The sequence below is a fragment of the Calypte anna genome, chromosome 20 (genome assembly GCF_003957555.1).
Source record: "Calypte anna isolate BGI_N300 chromosome 20, bCalAnn1_v1.p, whole genome shotgun sequence".
In the NCBI taxonomy this organism is placed as follows: Eukaryota; Metazoa; Chordata; class Aves; order Apodiformes; family Trochilidae; genus Calypte; species Calypte anna.
In genome coordinates, this window is record NC_044265.1 from 12,113,404 (window position 1) to 12,121,918 (window position 8,515).

The 8,515-nt window shown below is 47.3% G+C and overlaps 1 long non-coding RNA gene across 1 annotated transcript; it reads left to right on the forward strand.

Annotated features, from left to right (window-relative positions):
• The first annotated feature begins 357 nt into the window (after nucleotides 1-357).
• On the forward strand, nucleotides 358-1,068 carry LOC115599449. Its single transcript, XR_003988436.1, has 3 exons — nucleotides 358-496; nucleotides 624-776; nucleotides 956-1,068. It is a non-coding gene; the product is annotated as an uncharacterized LOC115599449 (long non-coding RNA).
• The last annotated feature ends 7,447 nt before the right edge of the window (nucleotides 1,069-8,515 follow it).

Genomic DNA, 8,515 nt, shown 5'->3' on the forward strand with positions numbered 1-8,515 from the left:
TTACAAAACAATGTCATTAAAACATCATGCTTTGCTTATAATGTTGGTTTTTTCATCAGGCTTTATTTTAAAAAAATAATAAAACCTTTGTTGACTGACAATAACCTCCTCTTTGGTCCTCTAGCAAGAGAGAAGAGGTGGTACATGGGCAGCTCAATGGCAATTACATTCTAAAACACACAAAAAGAGGAAGGGAGTTGTACTGATGAAAATGATCTCCTCTTGCTGTACAAACACCCTGTGTTGACAGTGGCAACTGGGCTGGAGCTGGAGCCCAAACCCTTGTGCTGCTGCTCTGCATCACTGCCCACATCCTGCAGGAGATGATGGGGTCAGATCTGAGGCTCTGCTGCCCCTCTCCTGCCTGGGGAGACCTCAGCCTGATCTTCCCTGGGATGGTGGAGTTTGAGTTGGTGCTAAAGGAAGAATAAATATTCCCATTGGACACGATGCCAGAGAGGCAGCGAGTGGATCAGAAGCACAGACCACAGTGCAGGTAATTTCCCCCCATGTTTCCATTTGCCTCATTGTTTGGTACAAACAAGTGATAAATTCTGAGCTGTCACCTCCCCACAAAAGATTTGCTCTTGTTTTATGTTTTTCTCTCATTTTTTTTCCCCCAGTGAATCAAACAGAGGAGAAGTGGGACTCGGGTACCTCCCTGCCCTGGCTCCCTTGCCAAAGCTGGGGATTCCCACAGCTGCCCTTGCACCCACAGCTCTCTGAGGTGGGATCCTCACCCTGGAGCAAACCTTTGGATCTAGCAGCCTATGAAGGTAAAGTGCAGAGTGCCCCATGTTCCACCTCAGGAGCCAGGCCAGGATTCAGTGTACTAAATAAGAATTTAGTAGGTTACTTATACCCAAAGGATTGAAATTTTGGAGCTGGGCATGACCTATTTAATGGTCTGCATTACAATAATTATTATCATTAATTACTGTTTGCATTTCTATAGGGCTCCCACGTCCAGTTCAGGTGGTCCTGGGCTGGGTGCAGAACATTAGGACAGAGAAATGAGTCCCTGGAGATGCTGAGAGCCTGCAGAGCAGCAGAGCTGGACCTGTGCTTGGCCACAGGTATTTACAGTAACATCATGCTCCTCATCATGCTCCTCCACACCCTAATTATATGGTCCCACGGTGTGGATTTGTTAATCTGGGCTGCTTTAAGCCAAAAAGCAGCAGTTCCAAAAATACTGTGCTTATCAGCATCACAGTCAAAACTTCCCTTTAACTCCTAAGCCTGAAATGACCTTGATGCTAACTCAGGCTCTATGGGAAGACACCTCAGCTGCTGCACTGAGCCCACACCTGGTTTCTCTTTGCTGTCTTTGGACTTTTCCCTCATTCTTGGCAGTGTAGTGACATATTTCATTCAAATAAAACTCGGAGCATGGGAAATCAATTCTGCTTTTTTGTCTCAGGAAAGAAAAAAGAAAAAGGCTGTGTTGTCTGCACATCATCTGATAGAAGAGATGTGAGAAAAAAAAGAGCTCAGGCCCTTCAGAAATCTTTCAGAAAGGAAGAAGTTCTCCCTGAGCCCTTTTAAAATGAACACATCACACGCTGTGCATCAGGGTCTCTCCTGGCCACCATCAGCACCTTTGGGACACCCTGAACCTGAGGTCTGCACAGAGATTATTGGGTTTCAGAGCCACCAGAGCATGTGTTGCCCATGAATTTGTCTAATCCTGCCTCAAACAGAGTCATAGTTTTGCTCTGCAGTGCCCTCAGGCAGTGGTTGCCAGTGTTTAATCAGGAGCTGTGCAAGAGTTTGCTTTAAACCTCCCACCTCATCCTTTCCTTTGCAGGTTCCTTTGCTCTCTTAATAATTAAATGCAGCTCATGGAACTGAGCAGGATGGACTCTGATGCTCCAGTCTGCAAAAAAAAACCAGCAGGGCATTGCAGAAGGAAAATAAAGTCTGGTAAAAACCCAGGGGGGATTTTCAGAAGTGCATTTTCCACTGCCAGCCAGCACCAGCCACTTCTCATGAAAAAAATCCCATCATTAGTCATTATTTGGTTTATGTTTCCTGTGAGTGAATTTCTGGCTCAAATTAGAGTTATTATAAATTCTTTCGGGGAAAAAAAAATCCAGTTTTCTACTTCCTTCCTGGAGATTTGCTGCTTCTTCTGCAACTGATGTGAATCTAGGAAGTATTTATGACAGCAATATAAGGAAATATTCATTCAGCCCCCAGAAATCTGATGAGGCAATATATCTTCAGATAAACTGTTTATTACTGTGTTAATCTAATCTTGTAAATGCATCCACACTTAACTATATTAAAAATGTAAATGTTCCCAGAATAGGGTTTTATATGATAAATATACAACTCCCCTTCTTTCCTACTCATTTCTGCAGGTCTTGGGAAAAAGAGGAGAGTTTCATTTAGGGGTGTTAATGAGGGTTATGGATGCTCAGATTAAGTCCAAAGATTGTTAAAATCATCTCAGGTGCCTCAGGTTTTACAGCACTGAGCTTGAAGCAACATTTTCCAGCAGCCACTGGTTGGAAGTGAGGGATTCCAGCTCTGGAAGTGCCTCCAGCCAAGTGACTTCCTTTCTGTAGCACTCAATTTGCATTCATTAAAATCAGAGTTTTAATTATTTATGGAAATTTATATATAAAAAAAGGCAGCCCAGAGCTGTTGACAAGCCCAAAGCTTCTGACAGAGGTACAACAAAGTCATCTTGGTCTGAAATGTTGAATGAAAATCATGGCAGATTTATCTGCAAGTCTTCCCATGACTCATAAAATGAAGGTTTTCCTCCAAGAGGCTCAGACCCTCCCAAAGCCAAGGATATAGTAACATACAGAATAACAATAATATAAAAATTATTTTATTATTAACATATTTAGTAATAATATTTCCCCTGTCACTTTGCCCAGGGTCTCCTCTGTGCCCACGAAGGCTCTGACCAAACCTTCCCCATCCTTTTCCACACCTTTCATCACGTTTCACACCTTTCTATAGCTGTGGCAGATGAATTCCAGCTTCTCTTGTTCCCTAAGGCTGCCAGGAAGATCCTTAGGATGTGCCTGGTCCTGGGAAGAGCTGGGTTTTGGAGGAGTCTTTTACCATTGACAGCAAAATATGCACTGCCCCAGGGGCTTTAAAATGGAGTCCAAAACAAACTTGCCCCTAGGATAAGCTCCTTTTAATTCACAAGTCAATCAGCAAAGGTGGCAAAAATGATTTGCCACTGCCTGGCATCTTTAAAAGATTTTTGTAGACAAGATTTCTCCTAGGGAACCTCTGCCATTCTTTGCCACACCTTTTCCTTTGGACGTGTTATCAGAGTTCACAGCAGCTCAGACAACCCCACAGGGCAAGTTCTAAACCTTTCCATCACCCTGCCCCAGGAAGGAACACCTTTTGAGATGCTGTGCAAAAAAAAAAAAAAAAAGAAAAAATCACCCCAAATTATGTAAAGTAATTACTCTGTACCTCTGAGAACAAGTTCAACAAAGGCAAAGGGGACTGAAACACTTGGGGAGAAGGAGCAGGGATGCATCACCCTGAAGCAATGGTTGCAGCTTGGTGTGGCTGAACAGGAAATGTGGGGGGGTTTTCCCCCAGCTCGGGTGCTTTTGACTCACTCACATTGCACATCTGCTGCCCTTTCCACTCTGTTTATTTGCAATATGAATGGTTTGAAACGGGGCTTTACTCATCGGTGGTTGTACAGCACCGTGATGGAAACATTTCCCACGCAAGAAACCATCACTGGGTGCTCGTGGAGCTTCCTGCTTTTCCTGACCACAGGGTGACGCAAGCACCAGGCTCTCCCACACCTGATGTTGCTGGAAAAGCTTATGCAACGACTCCAAATTTAGCAAAACCTGGGAGAAGTCCATCCCCCCCCAACGAGGGGCAGAGAAGGATGGGACAAGGCAAGCACCTTCCAGCTCCATTCCTGATGGATGTCAGACCTCTGGCTGGATTTTTGCCCTCCTGCTCTCCCACTGTAGAGTTTGCTGGGGTTTTCCTTTACCCACATTATCCCCTGCACTCTGGATAATGAAGAACTGATTGCACTTTAAAGAGCTAAACACAGAGTGCCTTGAATTATTTATCTCTGAACATGCAGGAACAGGCCAAATTCCCAAGTGATGCCAAACAGCCCTTGTAAGAAAAGCAAAGGAGCCTGCAGAAGCAGTGCTGGTAGGCACAGAGGAGCTGCATGGTTAAACTCACACATGCACATCTCACATCTGCTGAGATTCCTCCTGCAAGATGCTTTAAATCCTGAAGGATGTGGAGTGCTCCTCCTGCTGCTGCATCCTTGATCACCTGTGCAGCCACCCAATGGATCTCCTGTGACAATGAGTCCCCTAAGACCAGGAAAAAAAAGTCCCAGACGAGTGTGCTAATGCAAATTCAAGGGGCTGGGTATGTTCCCCCAGTTTTCCTGGGCAGCTCTGGAGGAGGTGCACTGCAATCATCATTATTAACCCAGCCATGCCGAGCCCGACACTGCCTGGAACTGTATTGCCCCAATAAAGATAACGCTGAGATAGCTGTGTTTATGCTTCCGATAAAATAATATCCCTGCAGCTGCTCTCCTCCTTTTCCTTTCTCTTCTCCCAGATCAGCTCCCAGCAATAGCTGGAGGTAAATTCTAAACCTTGGTCCTTGCTCTCTGCCACCGCAGCCACGGATGCGGCTCCGTCCAGCACAGTTTTTGCCCTGGATCCGGTGCAGGAGGGAATCCAGGTGGTGCAGGGAGGTGCACCCCAGGGTCGGGGGGTTGGGGTCGGGGGGTGGGCAGCCCGAACCCTGAGTGGGGGCAGGAAGGCGCCAAGTGCTTAGCGGGACGGGAAATTGGGCTTTTTGCTAAGATGCACCTACACCTGCCCTCTCCTTGCCCCCTTATCTTCCCGCTCCCCCATCCCACTCCCCATCCTCCCCTTCCTGCCCCTCTCCTCCATCAGAAGACCCTCTCCCTTCTCTTCCTATCCCTCTCCCCGACTTCCATTTCCCCCCATCCCTCTCCCCATCACCCCCCTCCCCATCACCCTCTTCCCCCAACCCCTCCCGCCTTCCCCTCACTCTCTTCTCCCTCAGCTTCCTCGCTATTGGCCGAGACTCCTCCCGCACCTTCCTGTGATTGGATGAACCTCCTGTCAGTCAGGGCGGAGTTCCCGCCCCCGCGGCGGGGCTCGGGGTGCGCGGGGCGGCGGCGGGAGCGGAGCGGCGGCCGCAGGTACCGGGGATGCGGGAGGGATGCAGGGATGGATGCAGGGATGGAGACAGGGTGGATGATGCCCTGGATAGCCCCCCCCCCCAACACACACCCAGGGGAAGAGGTCCCGGGTGGTGCCGCACGTGTCCGCGGGAGTGGCGCGGGGAGCCCCGAGGAGGCGGGGATGGGCGCGGAGCATCCGCCGCTCCCCGCGGAGGGGTATGAAGCCTCGGGATGGGGATGGGGCTGGGGGCTTGGGGTAAGCGGTGCGGTGCTCGGCGGCGTGCAAAGCTCCGGCCCCCGGGTGCGGGCTTTGTGTGGGATGGGGGGGTTGAAGGGTAGAGATGGGGAGAAGCCCGGCTTGTTGCAAAAGGGCGGAAAAAAGTCGCCAAAAACAGGCGAACTCCTGGAGATTTTCCGTTTAGCGAACCAGCTTCGGTGATGCTGCAAACCCGGTGTTACTGCCGGGGAACTGCAATTCGTGAGAGCTGCTGCTTCGCTGGGCTGAGTTGGTTGGTTTGGTTTTTTTTCCCTTTTATCGGACTCTCGCCTTTCTATAGGAAATTAACAGAGAAAAGGCAGAAAATAAGAAAAACAAGGAAGGTGGCTTGCTGAAGTGGTCCTTCCAAGGGGGAAAAAGTATGTTGATGCTGAAATGCTGAGATGCTGCCTGTTTCAGGAGGGTGGGAGCGGAAGGTAGAGGAGGAAGTCCTGGCTGAGCTGGAATCAGGGCACTCCCCTGCCCTGACCTGTATTACTTTCAGTAACCTATTTGTGCAGAGGATAGGAACCAAAAGCACTCTGACCAGAAAAGCCTGGGGTTCGGTTCTTAGAGCCATGCATTGAGTTCATGAGTTTCTTATGTTAACACCTAATTACCATTTGATCTGTTGTTTCGTTTTACCAGACAGCAATCCTACAAACGTACCCACTCGGGTACTTCCTTTATTTATTTATTTATGTATTTATTTATTTATTTATTTATTTCCGGGCTCCTGCTTTCTACAGTGCCACTTTTTCAACTAAAAACACACGTGGAAACAGGATTTTGAGAGGGGAAATGAACACTAAAGGCATCTTTAGGGATGCAGGCTCCGAGCTGTTGTCAATGAGGGAAGGATGCAATGTGGGGAGAAAGGGTTAGTCAAATAATGAAAAGGGAAAAAAAAAAAAAAAAAAAAGTAGCTATTTATATGCAAAGAAGTACCTGCAGGCTACCAAAACTGATCTGAAACTGAAGCAGCAGCTCTGGGCAGGCTGCAAGGGACAGACCACAGCCACCTGCCCTGCCATGGTTCAGCCAAAAGCACATTGAGCCTGTGCAAGTGTGGTCAGGAGAGGTAAAGAGCCCTGTGAACCAGCCACTCTCCTGCTGTTGCCTTAATTTGTCCTGCAAACCCACAAAGATTTTGTGGCAAAAGCATGAAGTGCAATTCTGGGATGGCAAATGAAAGGGGAAGCAGCAATTCCTGTTTGGGAAGAGAAGTTCTTGGCCAGCGAAAGCAGGAACTACCTGAGCAAGTGCTTACTAGAAATCTTTACAGAGATTAGAGATTTAGAGGCAAGGGAGAAGATGGGATCAGCCACTAACAAAAGAAATATCCACTGGCTTAGGCAGATCAGCCTCCAGCTGCTCAGTGCCTCATGATTTCTGACTGCAAACTCCTCAAGGCAGATTTAATGGGGTTTGTGTGTCTCTAGAGCATGAAGCACTCTGGGAAGGATCCTGCTTTCCAGTTTGGAAACTGTAGCACAAAAAAAAGTGAATCATAGCATTGCTTTATGCTGTTTATTTCACTCAGTCCACCCCCAAAAAAAGCATGGCTGAGCAGTTGGTTTGCTTTCCTTGATCTTAATGAAGTTTACAAAGCCCAGAAACCCTCCTCTAGGGTTGGTTACAGCCCCCAGGTGAAGGTGCTTGTGTGCCAGATTGCCAAATTCTCTGCTTTACCATTTGGGTTTCTTGACTTTCTCACTTTAGTTCCTTGAGCTGCTGCCCAGAAGTTGATTATTCAGAGCCAGAGCCATCTGCATCTTGTAGGATCCCATTAATGCAATGGTAAAGAGCAGAAATACTTTCAAAGATTCTGCAAACACTTAGCAGAGCTGCTGAGGTTGTTGTGGGTGGGGCAGTGAGATGCTGGGTATGATTTCAGGGAAAAATTTCCTCCTTTGGATTTTTGGCTTAATAAGCCAAGATTGCTGACTGAAAGCAATGTGCAGGAGCTGTTAACTCTGCACAGGGTGTTTAGGATGGGGGCTGCCCTGATGTGTGTTGGTGGTCTTGATTTGTGTTGTGCTTCCCTAGGACATTTAAATAACACATTATTTTTGGCTGATCTTTGTGCAAAAGAGCAGAATTTGGGAGCAAGAATAGCCCAGACCATACCCTGGGCACGCTCAGGGGCTTTGCCCACAGGGTTGGTAGCAGCAGGACTGTGTTTCAGGAGGTTTTCCAGCTCTCCCAGCTGTGGGATCTCTCAGACTGCATTGCATTGCTGGGCCTCACCACCATACAATTAGGTTTTCTTCCATCTTGGCTTTGAGCAACCTCCTGGTGAATGTGTGGTCAGGGTGAACTGGGGGGGTGAGAACAAAAAGTTCCTGGGAAAAAGCTTTGAGAGAGGTCAAGGCCTTCATCTGGTTTATGAATCCCAGACAAAAGCATCCAACCCCCTTCAGTAGCTGTGATGAGTGACTGTGGATGAGGACTCAGAGAGGGCCACTAACTTTAATAGATTTTGCATCAAACCCCCTTGTTCATACAGTGCATGAAATGAGGCAGTGAAGTGTTTAATATTAACAGAGTAATGTTATTCTAACCTTAAATCTCACTTCAGGCAGAAATATCCCTAAATCTGGGGTACTGCTGTGTTTCTGCTCTCAGATATAATGGCAATTCCATTTCTGGGTTGTAAATGAGTTTTATGAGCAATGGGAATATGGCAGTGGTGGGAAGGGCTCTGTTTATTCTCCTTCAGCAAAGTGCTGACACTTTCCAGCAGGTTTGGAAACCCCTGGAGCAGCAAAGACCCTCGTCCCATTTCTTCTCTTGTGCTATTCCCCTGATGTATGTATAGCTACACTAGGATGGAACGGGATTGCTGTTGTTGATGGGTAAAGCATATTGCTGTATGGCATCAATAATCCTCAGTCATTGGAACTCTCAGAGCTTGGCTGGACAGTTTCAAGAAAAAAAAATGTTGATAAGCTTTGTGTAACTTGTCCAGTAATTTGAAAGGACTTAGGAAGTAGTTTTCATGTCAAGACAGCAAGGCCAAATACCCTTTTTTCCCCAGAAAGTTCTGGCTGAAAAAAATCCAA